Genomic DNA, 15,569 nt, shown 5'->3' on the forward strand with positions numbered 1-15,569 from the left:
CTCCAAGGCCTAGCTCAAGTGCCACCTATTCCAGAAAACCTGCCCTGACCTTCCCACCCAAATGCACCTTCCTTACTGGGATCTCCTATAGTCTGTGTTCATATCTTCCCTCTGTACTCATTCTTCCTTCTGTCTCATTCTGTTTTCCTTATATATCTGTGTATGTCTCACTCTCACACACACACACACACACACACACACCCTTCCCTCTACCCCTCCTCCTTCTCTAGATTGTAAGCTTGAAAGGCTCAGAGATTATGTTTTACTGATATTTGAATCTTCCACCATCCCCTAACACAGGATACCATTTGGAGAGGATTAAACATATTTTTTTAATTGACAGGTATAAAACTAGTCATTAATGCCAATGGAAAGGCAAATGGAGAACAATAAATTAAGTTTTGAAAACAAAGCCTCTTTTAAAATATTACTTGTTCAGAACCACTATTTTTCTGTGAAAATCTTCATAAGCAGCTTTCTCATATATATTTTAGGGAAAGGGGAAACAAATGATTCCAAATTTTCATTTTCACCTTTTGAGGTTCAGTCCTCAAAGACAGCTTCAAACTCTATTCAGAAAATCACTTGTGCTTACTATGTACAATGCAGTGTATGAGGCATTCAAAGATAAGACTTGGTTGCTGTCCTTAAGTACCTTGTGTTAAGTTCAATATGGGAGAGGACATAGCTTTATAACACAAATTAAAATATAAATATGTAGAAAGAATATATAATATTATGAGCTCTGATTAAGGAAGCAAGTCTCCACTGGTGGCGAATAGAATACTAACAGGTAGAGATGACGGATTAGAAGAGAAAGAAAAGTAGGTATTTCAGTACTGTGAAGAATACGAACAAAGGCACAGAGGTGGGAAAGTGTGGAACATGTCCAAAGAAGGACCAGTTCAGTTTGGTCAAGTGTAAAGGAAGAAATATAGTCTATACTCCTTAATGGTTTCCAGTTAGTGAAGCACTTGGACTAGCCCTTGAGAAAAGGGAAGGATATCAATCAATCATTCGAGATTTTTTTTTTGGGGGGGAAGGGGGAGTAGTTGGGGGGATGAATGAGTTCAATTTAAAGATGGGACAACATAAAGCCAAAGGAATGGATAAGGATGAAGAAAATGGAGGAGGGGGAAGAAAGGAAGAATAAAGAATAACCCAGTTTGACTGGAACTTGAAAAAAATAGCCGAAGTAGAGGCTGGAAGGGTACATTAAGTTCTAAGGTCAGATTTTACTTGATTTGGTAGGCAATGGGGAACTACTGAAAATTTTTATATAGAAGACTGACCTATTAGAGTGACTCATAAGGGAATCTATTTAAAAAACAACCAGAGCTTAAGTTAGGGTAGTGGCTGTGTTCACAGAAAGGAGAAAGATGTAAAGGATAACATGAAGACAGAATTGACAGGATCTGGCATTTGCTTGATCTGAAGGTGGAAGAAGGGAAGAGTTAAAGATGATTTTGACCTTTCAAGCCCAGGGTGACCAGAAAGCAAAGTGTCATCAGCACAAATAGAGAAGGTTAGGGGGACTAGACTTGACAGAAGAGCCAAAGATGTAGAATTCACTTCTGGACATAGTGACTGTAAGTGGTAGTAAAACATCCAGGTAGAGCTCTAAGTATCTACCAAGCACTAGAAACAGGACCAGCTCTCTGAAGAGGGACTGGGCAGTGATACAGATTTGGAAGTCATTTATATACAAGTAAAATGGTCTCTTCTCATTTTCCTCGTATTAGTCTTGATGGTCTTTGTTTCTTCTGCCCGTCAATTCATGACCCTCAAGCCAACAATCATTTATTAAGTGCCTACTATGTGCCAACCGCTGTGCTCAGTAAGCACTGAGAATCCAAAGAAAAGCATAACAAAGAAAAAACCCAATTCCTACTCTCAAGAAGGTCACAGTCTGGCCAGTTTCCCATGTGTGTTTTTGAGGAAGGGGTAGTGGAGACCATGCCCAACATCAAGTCTTCCCATAAGGCCGGAGGGCAGACAAAGTATGCCCTGCTGGCAGACCAGATCCTGGCAGGGAACTCTGTACAGCTTGAAGGCTGGGAGAAATGGAGGGACCAAGGCTGCAGGATGGAGGAAGAAGAGTACACGTGGCCCTGGCTGACCCAGCAGATCCTGCAGCAGGCGCAAGAGCAGCTGGAAGCTGAACATGGTTTGGGTGACAGGATGGTGCCAAGACAGTTCACCACGCAACTCAGCCCAGGAGCCCAGGTTGGTGAATCAGATGGAGAAGATGAGGATGAGGAGTGGCCAACCTTGGAGAAGGCAGCAGAAATGCTGGGATCAGGGTATGATGCGGAGGTAGTTGTCAGTCCTGAAGATGAGCGTGCCATCAAGATGTTCATGAACCAGAACCCCCGACTCGGGCGTACACTGGCAGACATCATCATGGAGAAACTGACAGAAAAGCAGACAGTGGTGGAAACTGTTATGTCTGAGGTGTCAGGCTGCCCCTATGCTCCAGCTGGACCCGCAGGGTCCTTGAAGTCTACAAGGGTGTCAAAGAGGTGTTATTCAAGTACTGGAGTAGCAAACTTCCTAAGGCCTTTAAAATTATTCCTGTTCTCTCTCTCCAATTGGGAGCAGATCCTCTATATCACAGAGCCAGAGAGCTGGACTGCAGCTGTCACGTACCAGGCCACCAATCTCAAGGATAGGATGGCCCTGTGCTTCTACAACTTGATGCTCCTCCCATGCACAGGATGACGTTGCTGAATACAAACGCCTTAACTTTCACCTCTACATGGCACTCAAGAAAGCATTGTTCCAAGACTGGGGCATGGTTCAAAGGGATCCTGACACCCCTGTGTGAATGTGGTACCTGTACCCTTCGAGAGGCCATCGTTGTAGGCAGCATCATCACTAAGTGCTCCATCCCCATGCTGCACTCAAGTGCAGCCAAGTTGAAAATTGCTGAGATGGAATACAGTGCAGCCAATGGTATCTTCCTACAGCTGCTGCTGGACAAGAAGTATGCATTGCCCTTCTGGGTACTGGATGCCTTGGTCTTCCACTTCCTGACCTTCCAGACTGAGCAGCAAAAGCTGCCTGTTCTTTGGCACCAGAGCCTGCTGACCCTGGCTCAACACTATAAAGCTGACCTGACCACAGGACAGAAGGAGTCCTTGCTAGAGCTTCTTTACCTGCAGCCCCACCCACAGCTCTTCCCCGAAATCTGGAGGGAGCTGCTCAGCACTACTGCCCAAGATGTGGAAGGGCCCTCTGTGAATATGGACTGAGGTTCTTGAAAAAGACTGCTACTTTCCCCATTTTGGTGGGGGGGGGGATGACACCTGAACTGTTCTGATTTTTTTCATGGCTCTTAAGACTGTGTGACTTGGGGGCACCTACAGGATAAAACTGCAGTGCTATGATTTCCCTGGCTAGACTTGAATTATAGTGGCCTAAGTGCCTGACAGAACTTCCCCAGGTCCTGTTCAAGTACAGTTACATTCTGTGGCATGGCGGAAGAAGTTAGCAGCTGAGGCAGGTGGATGCTGGATGGGAACACAAAAAAAATGCTGTGTATTTATCTCAAAAAAAAAAAAAAAAGGTCGAAATGGGGTGACAACATGCAAATCACTATGTACAAGGAGATACACAGAGAGGATAAATCAGAGATAATCACAGAAGACAGGCAGCAGCATTAAAGGGAATTGGGAAAGGTTTCTTGAAAGTGAGATTTTAACTGGGAACTGAAGAAAGCAAGGAGACAGCAAAGAGGAGGGAGTGAATCCCAAGCACTGGGAACAGCCAGTGAAAATGACCTCAGGAGACAGAGTGTTGTTTGTAGGGAATAGTGAGGAAGCCATTATTACCTGATCATAAGAGTATATGGAAAGGAGTAAGACATAAGAAGACTGGACTGGTAAGGTAGCAAGGGACCAGGTAATGAAGGGCTTTAAAAGTCAGAGGATTTTAAATCCCTTCCTTTAACCATAGGTACTCAACCCCAAGTCTCTGTGCCCTAGGCCCTTTTCCTTTTTTCTGGGTGGCCTTATCAGTTGCTGTGGGGTCAGTTATCATCTCTATAATGCAGGGATCTCATATCTAGATATTCAAGCCCCATTTCTCTTCTGCCTTGACTGGAGGACATTTACATTTGCATGTCCCTTCTGGTACCTCAAACTCAGGTATCCAAACAACCAAACCCCCAAACCCTCACTATCTTTTCTTCCAACTTTTGCTATTTCTGTTGAGGTTACCCACATCCTTCCAGTCACCTAGGTTTGCAAACTTGGAATTATTTTCAATTCTTACCAGTTCTTCATTTCCCATGTGACTAGATACTAATTCTTGTTGATTATAGCCTTATACTCCTCCCTGTTCCCCATCCTCAGATGGCCACTACCCTCATTCACAAAGGAAGAAATTAAGACACAAAGAAAGGAAGTGACTTACCTAAGATTAAAATGGTAAAGGTAAGTGGTAGATTTGAACCAAGGACCTTTGATGCTAGATTAATCAACAAGCATTTATTAAGCACCTACTATATGCTAGGTGCTGGGAATACAAAGAAAAACAAAACAGTCCCTCTCCTGAAGGAAATTACATTGTTGGAGAAGACATCATGCACAGATAGAGACACAAAGGTAACCGTGGACAGAGTGACTATCAGCAGAAGGGACAGTTAAAAGTCTCTTGTATGGAGAGAAGGGGACATGCAAGAGATGTTGTAGAGACAGAAATAACAAGATTTGGCAACTGACTGGATATGTGGAGTAAATGAGGGTGAAGAATCAAGGATGACACCGAAGGTGGAAAACTGGGTGACTAGAAGCATGATGATGCCTTTGATATAATACAGAAACCTAGGAAAGAACTGAAGGGAGGAAGAAATGGAGATCATAGTCAATATGAAGAGCAGGGCTGGCCATCATAAGACAAAGGAAAAGACAGAATAATGAAAAATTATGATTAGATAAAAGAATTCTGGAGTTTGTGAACACTGAAGTGGAACACTTACGGTGATGGCAAGTTCAAGGACAGGACCATCTCTACATGTCACTAACTTGGAGTGGAAGAAAAGGTCATGAGAATTGAATATATTGAGGAACTGGGAAATTAGTACATTTGAGGAAGCTTAAGTATGTATGTTGAAATCTCCTAGTATGAGGATGGGAGATGAGGAGGAAAGACTGAGCCAGGCATTAAATTCATTGAAGAAAGAAGGAGAATATAACAGCTGCAAGGATTTGGATTAGGTGATGAATCGGGATAGCATGAACCTCAAAGGAGAAATCTACTGAGTGATGACAGTAGAAGTAAAGTCCAAGATGGAAGAGGCATTAGGGAGTAAGGAGCAGTCTGACTCCCCAATTGTGACAAATGAATTGAGGGGTATGAGGGGAAAAAAAGTAGCCATTACTGAAAAAGGTGGCAAGGGAGGTAGTGCCACCAGGAGGTGAGCCAGGTCTCACTGAAGGCCAGAAGATGGAAGGGAGTGAGAAAGAAAGAAGTTTAAGATCAAAGGAACTTTGCTCATTATAGAACAGGCATTCCCCAGAGGGCAAAATGGAAGGAACAGGGTATCTAGAGTAAGACTGGGAGTTGGGGGAGTAGGGCACAAATATGGTCTTGATACCTAAACCAGGGAGAGTCAAAGTAGAAAAATAAAACTATCGACGAATATCCCTAATGAACATTGACGTAAAAATGTTAAATAAAAAATTAGTAGAGGCCACAATACTACAAAAACAATATTATTATATTTATAGAGTTGGTTCAATATTAGGAAAACGACAAATGTAACTATTAATGTTTTAACTGTATAAATCACAAAATAACAAACATAATGATAATATTAATAGTTGCAGAAGAAGATTATGAGAAAAAATGTTCTTTTTGGTTAAAAACACTTAGCCTTTTAGGTAAGATCAAATTTACATCTAAAACCAAGAACTGGCATCATATATTATGAGGATAAACTAGAATCCTTTCTGGTAAGAGGCAGAGTGTACTGAGGATGTTCATTCTCACCACTTTTGACACAGAAGAACTAGAAATGCTAGGTAAACACCAAGATAAGAAAAAGAAAGTGAAAGAATAAGCAGAGGTAAAGAAGAAACAAAACTATCACTTTTTTGCAGACCACTGTGTTGGTAAGCAAAATGGGCTCTTAGCACTTAGTTTAACCAAGTGCCCTTGAAGAGTTTGGCTTTTGTTTCCTTTGAGTAATTCAGTGTATTTCATTGAGTCTTACTAAGTGCTAAGCCCTAGGCTCTAACCCCTATTAGGTGTTAACCTAACCTATGTGGATGTGAACCTCCGGGGGTCCTAAGGGGAGGGGCTAACTCAAGAGCCAATCATAGGAGCCTAAGTTCTGGTCATTCAGATGATGTTTGATGAGGAGAGAACACAGCTTGGAGATTGAGACTTGGTGGAGCCAGCGACAGCTACAGCCTAAGCTGAAGACTAAGCCGAAGCCGAAGCCAAAGGAACTAAAGAAGCAGGAGCTGCTGGTAGCAGTGCTGACTCGCGTGTGGACCAGAGAGTGCTGAGCAAGGGCTTGAGGCCAGTGGGTAATCTTCTTACCGGAGTGGGGAAGCATGAATATGATTTGGTTTGATGCCATCATGTTTTTCTGTAACCTCCTGTTACTCTTGAGAGGCGAACTTATTGGGCCTGGAAGCTTTTGACCAGGATATCAAAATGGGGACACTGGTCTGCTACTTTGGAGCTTGAATAAATACTTTAATTCTTCTGCCTTCTACTTAAAGAATTCCTTATATCCTGTGGTTCTGAACCATCCAGACATATATATGATTCTTTTTGAAATCATAAATTCTGCTTTCATAATATAACCACATAGCATTCTTAGCCTACCATCAACTAAAAATTATTTGAAACAATCAATAACTTCAGTAAACTTGAAGAATATAAAATAAACACATATAAACCATCAGCACTTCTGTATAATATTAATTAACCTGACTGGGAAGAGCTAGAAAGAGAAATTACATTTAAAATTAATTGCAGAATGTACAAAATATTTGGGAGTCTGCCCACCAAGAAGTATTTAAATACAGCTATAAAACACTTGTTTTCAGAAACAGACAGATCCAAATAATTGGAGAAATATTAACTGCTCATGTTAAGTCAATGTAATGAAAGGTGCTAAGCCAATGTAATGAAAATGAAAATACTAACTAAATTAATTTACTTATTCAGTGCCATATCAATCAAACTCTCAGTTTCAATCTCCTCTCCTTCACTGGCTTCTCCACTGCTTATAGAAATGTCCAGGTCTCCTTTTATCTTTTAAAAAAACCCTTCAGTTGACTCTGCCATTGCCTCAAGCTATAACTTATTATATGCTTTGTTAAATTTTTTAAAATTATCATACATTTAACAAACAGTCAATTGCATACACAAAGCACAAGAGTTGTATACAAACCTATGAATTTGTATTTTTAAGTATATTAAACAAAGTAATAACAAAATTGCCCTGTTTGTGTCCCCTTCTGAACTTTTTTTCTTCTGTTTATTTTTTAACATTTCACTGATGCTTCTTTTTATTTTTTAATCTTTATCACTCCTCACTAACCCACCTCTCTCCTTGTAACAAATTAGTCAAAGCAAAAGCAAATCAACACATGGGATATGTCATCTTATACCTTTTTCTCCATATCACAACCAAATTCCCCGAAGGGATCACTTATACATGTTATTTTCATTTTCTCACCTGCCATTCACTTCTCAAACCTTTGCAATTTAACTTTTAATCCTGCTGTTGTTTAATTGCCTTTTAGACTCTTGGTGACCCCATTTGGGGTTTTCTTGGCAAAGATATTGGAGTGTTTGGCTATTTTTTTCTCTAGCTCATTTTACAGATGAGCAAACTGAGGCAAACAGGGTTAAGTGATTTTCCTAGGGTCAAACAGCTTGTGTCTGTCAGATTTGAACTCACAAAGATCAGTCTCTGCAGGCCCAGAGCTCTATCCACTGCTCCACCAGCTTTTAATTCTATCACTTGATAAACTCCTAGGTTACCAACAATCTCTTAATTCTTAAATCCAATGGCTTTCCCCCCAGACTTTATTCAATAATTTAACCTCTCTGCAGCTTTTGATAGGTTCAACTATCCCCTCTTTCTGTAAATCCTACTTTCCTTGGTTTTGCAACAATTCAGCTAGCAGCTGCTTTGGGGGTGAAAGACCAACACAAGCCCAACAACAGGAACACTGCCAGCACAGGTTCTTTTGATCTGCTTTACTAAGGAAAGCAATGTTAAGGGGTTAACAATCTTATTTCAATCCAAAACACAAATACCATTCACTTAGTTCAGGGTAAAAAGCCAGCATCCTGAGCTTCAGAGCAAATACAAACAAATTACAAAGATACATTACAAACAGACCAAATACAATTCATAGTTACCAAGAAACCATCCGGGTTGATGAGCCGGGAGGCTCTTACAGCAGCTGCCCAGAGTCCCACACTCTTCCAGTAAGTGAGAGCCCCTGCGAATAGCTCTGTCCTCTCTTTTTATACACTCTTTAGCTGTCATCAAAAGTCATCTGAGCGACTAGAACTTAGGCTCCTACTATTGCCTCTGGTCTTAGCCACTCCCTTTAGGGCCCTAAAGGCTTCATGCCCACGTAGGCTTAGCACCTAGTAGATAGGAGTTTGGGCCTGGGGCTTTGCACCTAGTCATTCTAAAACAGTAAAAAAAGTCCCAACTTAACTGATATTACACTCCACCCCTTCCAAGATCCACGGCCTAACAAAAACCTAAATTAAATGGCCATGGATCCTGGAACAAATAGAACCATTATATATTGTGATCCAATCAAGTAAGAAACTGAAACATCATGCACAACAAAACACATCACTAGGTGTCATTCCCAAATACTTGTTTACAATACAAACATGATCCACTCCCAGGTCCCAGCAAGTTAACCTCTTTAATCAATCATTCCCAAAATACTTGTTTACAATTCAAATGTCTACCCTAAGTCAAAGCAAGTTAACCTCTTTAGTTAATACAGAGTGTCCAGGTAAAGTACTTCTTCAGGGTGGGTCCTTCTCCCCAGGTTGCCGGTTTCCTCTTGGTACCGAAAGTCCCAACTGACAGAAAAAGTCCAAACAAAATTCGTTTGGGGGGGGGGGGGGGGTTGGGTTCCTGTCCTCTTCATGCTGTTCCAGTCCCTGCTTCCAAGTCCTGAGGGGCAGCTGGGTGGGTCCCTGGGGGTCCAAGGCCCTTTCTCCACCACACCATAAACAAATCCACCCCTCCGTCCTGGGTTCCAAACATCCCCAGGGGGAGGCAGCAAAAAGGCACACTTAGCTCCTTGCTGCAAAGGTTCCATCTTGTCCCAGGGCTGAACTCCAAGCTCCTGGGTTCCTGGTCCTCCAGCTCCAGCTGGCCCCTCTTGGCTTCTGCTGGAATCCTGATGCAGGTAACGCTCACCTTTCCAAACTTCGCACGCAGGCAGTTTTCCTTGCCACCGTCTTCTGCTTCTTCTCTCCTCACCAGCCATTCCCACTCCTGTCGGTTCTGCAGGAAGGTCGGTCATTCTCCACTCCTGTTTCAAAACTTGTCATACAATAGAATCTCAAGGCATTCACTCTTTCAGCACAGTCCTCTGGAGCCAGGCTTATCAGCTCAAGCCCTCACTCTGGCCATCTAACTCTCCCCCAAGCCTGGGCCTTTTCTCCCACAGCCTTTGCTCTGGCCTGTCTTCTCCGGAATGCTAGTACCACAGGTAGATGGAAGGAGGGATTATCTTCCAGGGCCCCTACTCTGGGCCCCCAGGGAAAACACTCCCATCACTTCCACCAGCCTGTTTTCCTTCAGGCCTTTGTTGCTCCTGGGGCTCCACAGAACCATAGCCACCCCAAGTACAAAGAGCAATCCAAAAACTGGTAAACATTCAACCACCCCAGCACCCCAAAATGCCATACTTTCCTTTTAATCTGCAGATCCTGCCATGACTATGCCATTTGTTGCAACAATTCGGCTAGCAGCTGCTGTGGGGGTGAAAGACCAACACAAGCTCAACAACAAGAATGCTGCCAGCATAGGTTATTTCGCTTTACTAAGGAAAGCAACGTTAACAATCTTATTTCAATCCAAAATACAAATATCATTCACTCAGTTCAGGGGAAAAAGCCAGCACCCTGAACTTCAGAGCAAATACAAATTACAAAGATACATTATAAACAGACCAAATATAATCCATAGCTACTAAGAAACCAACATCGGAGTTCAGGAGCTGGGGAGCTCATAACAAGTGCTGGCCCAGAGTCACAAGCCACTCCTCTTTTGGCTCAGAGCCCTAAGCAAATAGCTCTGTTCTCTCTTTTCGTACACTCTTTAGTCATCATCAAACATCATCTGAGCAACCAGAACTTAGGCTCCTACTATTGTCTCTGGTTTTAGCAACTCCCCTTAGGACCCTGAGGGTTTCACGCCAACATAGGCTTAGCACCTAGTAGATAGGGGTTTGGACCTGGGGCTTTGCATCTAGTAAGGTTCAAAGACACTTAATCAATCTATCATTCTAAAACAGTAAAAAAGTCCCAACTTCATTGATATTACACTTGGCAATGCTCTATGATAGGTTCTCATCCTACCTTTCTGACAATTCTTCTTGATTTACTTTGCTCTCTTAAGTGTACATAAATCATGGTTGCCCTGGACCAGATCTTTTCCCTTCTCCTTCTACTCTTTCCTTTGGTTATCATTCACCAGTTCTAATGGCTTCATCATTTCTATGCTGATGACTCCCAAATCTATATATACAGTTCTAATTAGACCAACATGGCCAACTGCAGAACCAACACCTCCAAGGTATGTAAAATATAACACGTCCAAAACAACACCCATATTTCTGTTCAAATCCATCCCTCTAACTCAAATTTTTGTAATTCTGTTGAGGGCACCACCATTCTTCCAGTCACCTAGATTCACAACCTTAGATTCTCTAATCTTCCTTCACTCTCCCTTTGCCATATTCAATCGGTTGTCATGTATTGTTAATTCTACCTTACGCAACATCTCTTGAACCTATCCCGGTTTCTACTAATTCAGGCCCTCACTATTTCTTATCTGGACCACTGCAATAGCTAACTGGTCTCCCCACTTCCTCTTCCAATTCATCTTCTTTGTAGCTGCCAAACTGCTATCTTTTCTAAAATACAGATCTGACTACTCAAATTTTCATGGATTCCTAACGCTTCCTGGATGAAATCCTCAGCCTAGCATTTAAAGCCTTCTACAATCTCACTCCCAACCACATTTCTCATCTTATTTCACACTATTGCCCCTCATCTTGTCTTTGTATTTCCCAGGCAGGGGAAGGGAAGTTGGTGGCAGAGTGGATAGCAGGCCTGGCTTGCAGTCAGGAAGACCTGACTTCAAATCCAGCCTCAGGCATTCATCAGCTATTTAATTAACTCTTACCTTAGGTCTACCTCAGACAGAACCAGTTCCCAGGGTTGTTGTGAGATAACTCCATTCTTCTAAAATGGGGATAATAATATCCCCTAGCTCCAGTGGTGGGATTCAGCCTGTTCACACTGGTTCTGTAGAACCCATACCTAATTTTATGTTGAATTTGGCCAACCGGTTGTTAAAATGGCACTTGTAATCAGGGTTCTCTCTAAGGTGGGTGGCTGTCTGTGGAAATCACATATATATATACATTTCCCATCACCGCGCCCCACCCCCCCAAAAGGTGGTGCTGTGTCCCAGCCCAGGAATGGGGTGCCGGATGGGGAAAGCGGGAATGCAGTAGCCAGGCTGCCCAGGGGCCGGCAGCAAAGCTAGAGGGCTGGGACTGTGTCTCTTGTCTCTTACTGTAAAGGTGAGAAAAGGCAAGCAGTTACTTTGGGTTTCCTCCTGCCTGCTTACCACTCCTACTACCTTGCCAAAGAGGCAGAAGGAGCTGACAGTGGAAGCCGCCCATCCCAGCACTGTCACCCTCTGGCCCTTACACACCTGGCCCGACCCTTACCAACAAGCTCCCTCCACCAGCATCCTCTCCCCTTCTTGTAATCAGCCTGCCTCTTTCTCTCTGGGCCTGAGCCCTGACCAGAGCTGCTCCCACCTGATCCTGATGATTGAGGGACTCTTGTATCATGGAAATCAAGGATGCCAAGGGCTCAGAAGGAGTGTTCCATGGGGGGGCAGGAGGAGAGGGGTGATGTGCTAAAAAAGTCCAATTGTCCTTGGTGCCTCAGATTTGGCCTTTTAGCATAACTAAAACTGTTCAAAAGAAACTCCAACTTTTTCCCTGGCCCTGAGCTCACCTTAGTCCTGATGTCTCCAGGTCTCCAGACGGTGTTTGCTAACACCTGGGAGAAGTCAGGCTGCGGGTCCAGGGGTACAACAACCCCATGTATACAACCCAACAGAAGACCATCTTTCTGAGCTGGTCCAGTGCCTTATCACAAACACATTCATTCACACACTTATATACATTCATTCACACTTACAAATACACATCCACACAGTCACAGACTCACATACATTCACATATGTTCACTTAAAGACTTATAACACATTCACAAGCAAACACGGACTAGGCATACTCTCATAGGCATTCACCAACATCCACTGAACAGTCCTCAGGGCAGAGAGCCGGTTGTTAATTTATTTTGAATCCCACCACTGCCTAGCTCCCAGGGTTGTAGAGATGGAATAATGACAGCTAGCTAGACAGGTGCTCAGCACTGTACACCGGATCCTTACAACAACCCTGGGAGGTGTGGTTATTATCCACACTTAGCAAAGAAGTGGCTGGCCCAGAGCCACACAGCTACAAAGTGTCTACACCTGAAATTTAACTGAGGAGCTCCTGATTCCTGGCTGGGGCTCGATCTACCTTCATCTAGCTGCCTATTTATTTGCAAAGTACTTAGCTCAGGGTGTGGCATAAGGTAGAAGCTTAATAAAGAAACGCTTGCCTGCTTCCTTCCCCAGGATCTATCACGGTACCTGCCATATATCAGGTGATCAACAATTGACTAATATATGAATTTTCCCTTCCAGTTAAACTGAACCACCATGCTCCCCCAACACAACATTCCATCTCCTCCTTACCTGCTTTTGCACGGGGAGCTTCCTATGGATGGAATCCTCTCTCCTTAGCTCCCCCAGTCAAGTCCTTAGCTTGTCCTCAAGCGTCTACTACGTCCTTTAAATTTAAAGCACAGCTCGGGAGCTTACAAGCCTCTTCTCTCCCTTGAAATCACTTCTACGTCTATTTCTGCAAGTCCAGACTAAAGCGTTTGAGGACGCGGGGGTGGAGGGGGAAGAGGCGGGCCAGCAAGGGCGGGCCACCTTAGCGGGGTCTCTAAAGGTAGACGAGAAAGCGCAGCGGAGGTCCGAAGTGGGGATCAGGCCAAGATGCGAGGGCGGGGGAGGAGCCAAGGTTTCAAAGCTTCCTCCCGCGCCCCCAGCTCCCGCCCGCGTCCGCCGAGTCACAGCGCTTTCCTCACCCCCTTCACCCAGCTCCTCAGACCGCCGCCGGATGGAGGCTCCCGGCCTCGCCCGGCCGGCACTGTGCCTGCTGGTCTGAGGGGGCGACCCCTGCCCGCCTCTGCCTTTTCTTTCTTCTCTACCCGGGCCAGCACCTTCCCGCACCTCCGGCACTTGCGAGGTACTTAAACCACCACACTGCGCAACTTTCAATTCCCGCGGCACCCGCGTCCTTCCGCTATCAACCGTCACTTCCGGCAGGGGGCGTGGCCCTACCGGGCCTTGGGCGCGCGCACGGGACTCCACCCTCTCGCCGTACGTAGACGCTCTCTGCGGCCATTTTGGATCCTGGCAAAGGCGGGCAAGGGTGGGCGCAGAAGCAGCCGTCCTCTTCGTCGCCTGGGCGGCCATTTTGCATTTGGGGAGGGAGGTCTTCTTCCTTCCCTTCGAGTTCCCGGGCCCTCCGCGAAGTCGTCACTGTAGGATGGAAAATAGCCTGTTGATTTAGACTGGCAATCCCAGCCAACAGGGGAGGGGACGGGACGGGCACTGGAGTGCGGGAGTGGCCTGGGCGGTGGGCACAGATTACTGTGCGGTACTGACGCACGTGGGGGGGGGGGTGTGTGTGTGTGTGTGTGTGTGTGTGTGTGTGTGTGTAGAGCAATGCCTGGGTCACGTGACCAAGGGCGGGGCCTTATTTTCCCTCGTGGCCGCGGGAGTCACGCCTTGCTCTTTGCAAACCACATCTCCATAACTGATGTCAGAGTATTGTTAAACAAAACTATCGTTCTGGTGGTTATACATCAAGGAATCTTGTAGGATCTTAACATATGCATGGGGTCAATGTCACCGGAACAGAGCTTCTATGGTTGTCTTTTGCTGTCCTTGATCAAATACTTCTCCCATAATCAAAAAATAAGCAAACACAAAAGAATGTTGTCACATCTGCATGTTTTATTGTGAATATACGGTGTATCTATGAGCTTACAAGATGCATTATTTCATTTTGTAGTTATTCAAAATATATTGTGTTTACCAACTGGCCGGCAACCTGATGCTTACTTAGCACTTCATCTAAACTCTAGAGCTTTGGGCTGCTCTTCCACTTCTGCGGGGAGGCCTCAGGCCTGGTCACACAACCTTGGGTCTTGAGGCCCCCGGGCAGCTAATTAGCTATTCTGTTTGGTAAACATCAAGTGTCAACTATGTGCTTGGGAAGCTTGTTAGCTGCTTGTAGTTTAGCCATTTCAGTCCGAATCTCCAGGCTGTTTGGGGTATTCTTGGCAAAGATCCGGGAGTGGTTTGCCATGTCAGGGGTTAGGTGACTTACCCAGGGTCACAGAGCTACTGGGAGGCCACAGTAGCCCACCCTCATAGACCTTAGAGTTCAGTCAAGCGCACAAATGTTTGTTAAGTGCCTCCTATGTGCCAGGCCAAGTGTGCTAAGTGCTGGGGATGCAAAAAAAGAAAAAAAAAAAGCAATAGAAAATATCTGCTTTCAATTCCTGTCTTATGTGGGAGACTATGTAAACCAGTATGTAGAAAGAAGCTACTGACAGAATATATTGGGATAATAGTGGAAGGAAGACACTTGGACAAAGGGAGATTTGAGAAGGTGGGATTTTAATTGAGTCTGGAAAGAAGCATGAGGAAGAGATAAGGATGGAGAAAATTAGGAGCATGGGAGATAGCCAGTGGAAATGCATAGGGGGAGGGGTGTTTAAAAACCAGGGCCTGTAGGAAACTCCATGAGGACCCTGTTGGGAATTTGGGATTTAGACACGTGGAGATAGATCACCAACTCTATAGGTGAAGAAAGTCTTGTGGGGCACTGGGAGGTTAAGTAACTTGCTTGCCTATAGTCACACAGTTATATGTCAGAGGCGTAACTTAAATCTAGGCCTCACTTGCTCGAAAGGTCACCTAGGAATATGTTTAGAATTACGAAAATCAAAATAAGATACAAACAATGTAGCTTCTTAGATGAAGTGCTAAGTAAGCATCAGGTTGCCGGCCAGTTGGTAAACACAATATATTTTGAATAACTACAAAATGAAATAATGCATCTTGTAAGCTCATAGATACACCGTATATTCACAATAAAATATGTAGAGGTGACAACATTCTTTTG

The 15,569-nt window shown here is 44.3% G+C and overlaps 1 protein-coding gene and 1 pseudogene across 2 annotated transcripts in view; one reads left to right on the forward strand and one right to left on the reverse strand.

Moving 5' to 3' along the window:
- The window catches only part of LOC118830525, a 70,317-nt gene extending 56,629 nt beyond the window's left edge, over positions 1 to 13,688 (reverse strand). The window contains exon 1 of one of the 2 annotated variants that reach the window (XM_036737375.1): positions 13,061 to 13,688. The gene's annotated coding sequence lies outside the window, so the exon portion shown is untranslated. The remainder of the gene's footprint in view (positions 1 to 13,060) is intronic. The other variant, XM_036737377.1, reaches the window with a different exon arrangement.
- Positions 1,957 to 3,254, forward strand: LOC118830526 (annotated as a pseudogene).
- Positions 13,689 to 15,569: the final 1,881 nt, after the last annotated feature.

Source organism: Trichosurus vulpecula, chromosome 9 (genome assembly GCF_011100635.1).
Source record: "Trichosurus vulpecula isolate mTriVul1 chromosome 9, mTriVul1.pri, whole genome shotgun sequence".
NCBI lineage: Eukaryota > Metazoa > Chordata > Mammalia > Diprotodontia > Phalangeridae > Trichosurus > Trichosurus vulpecula.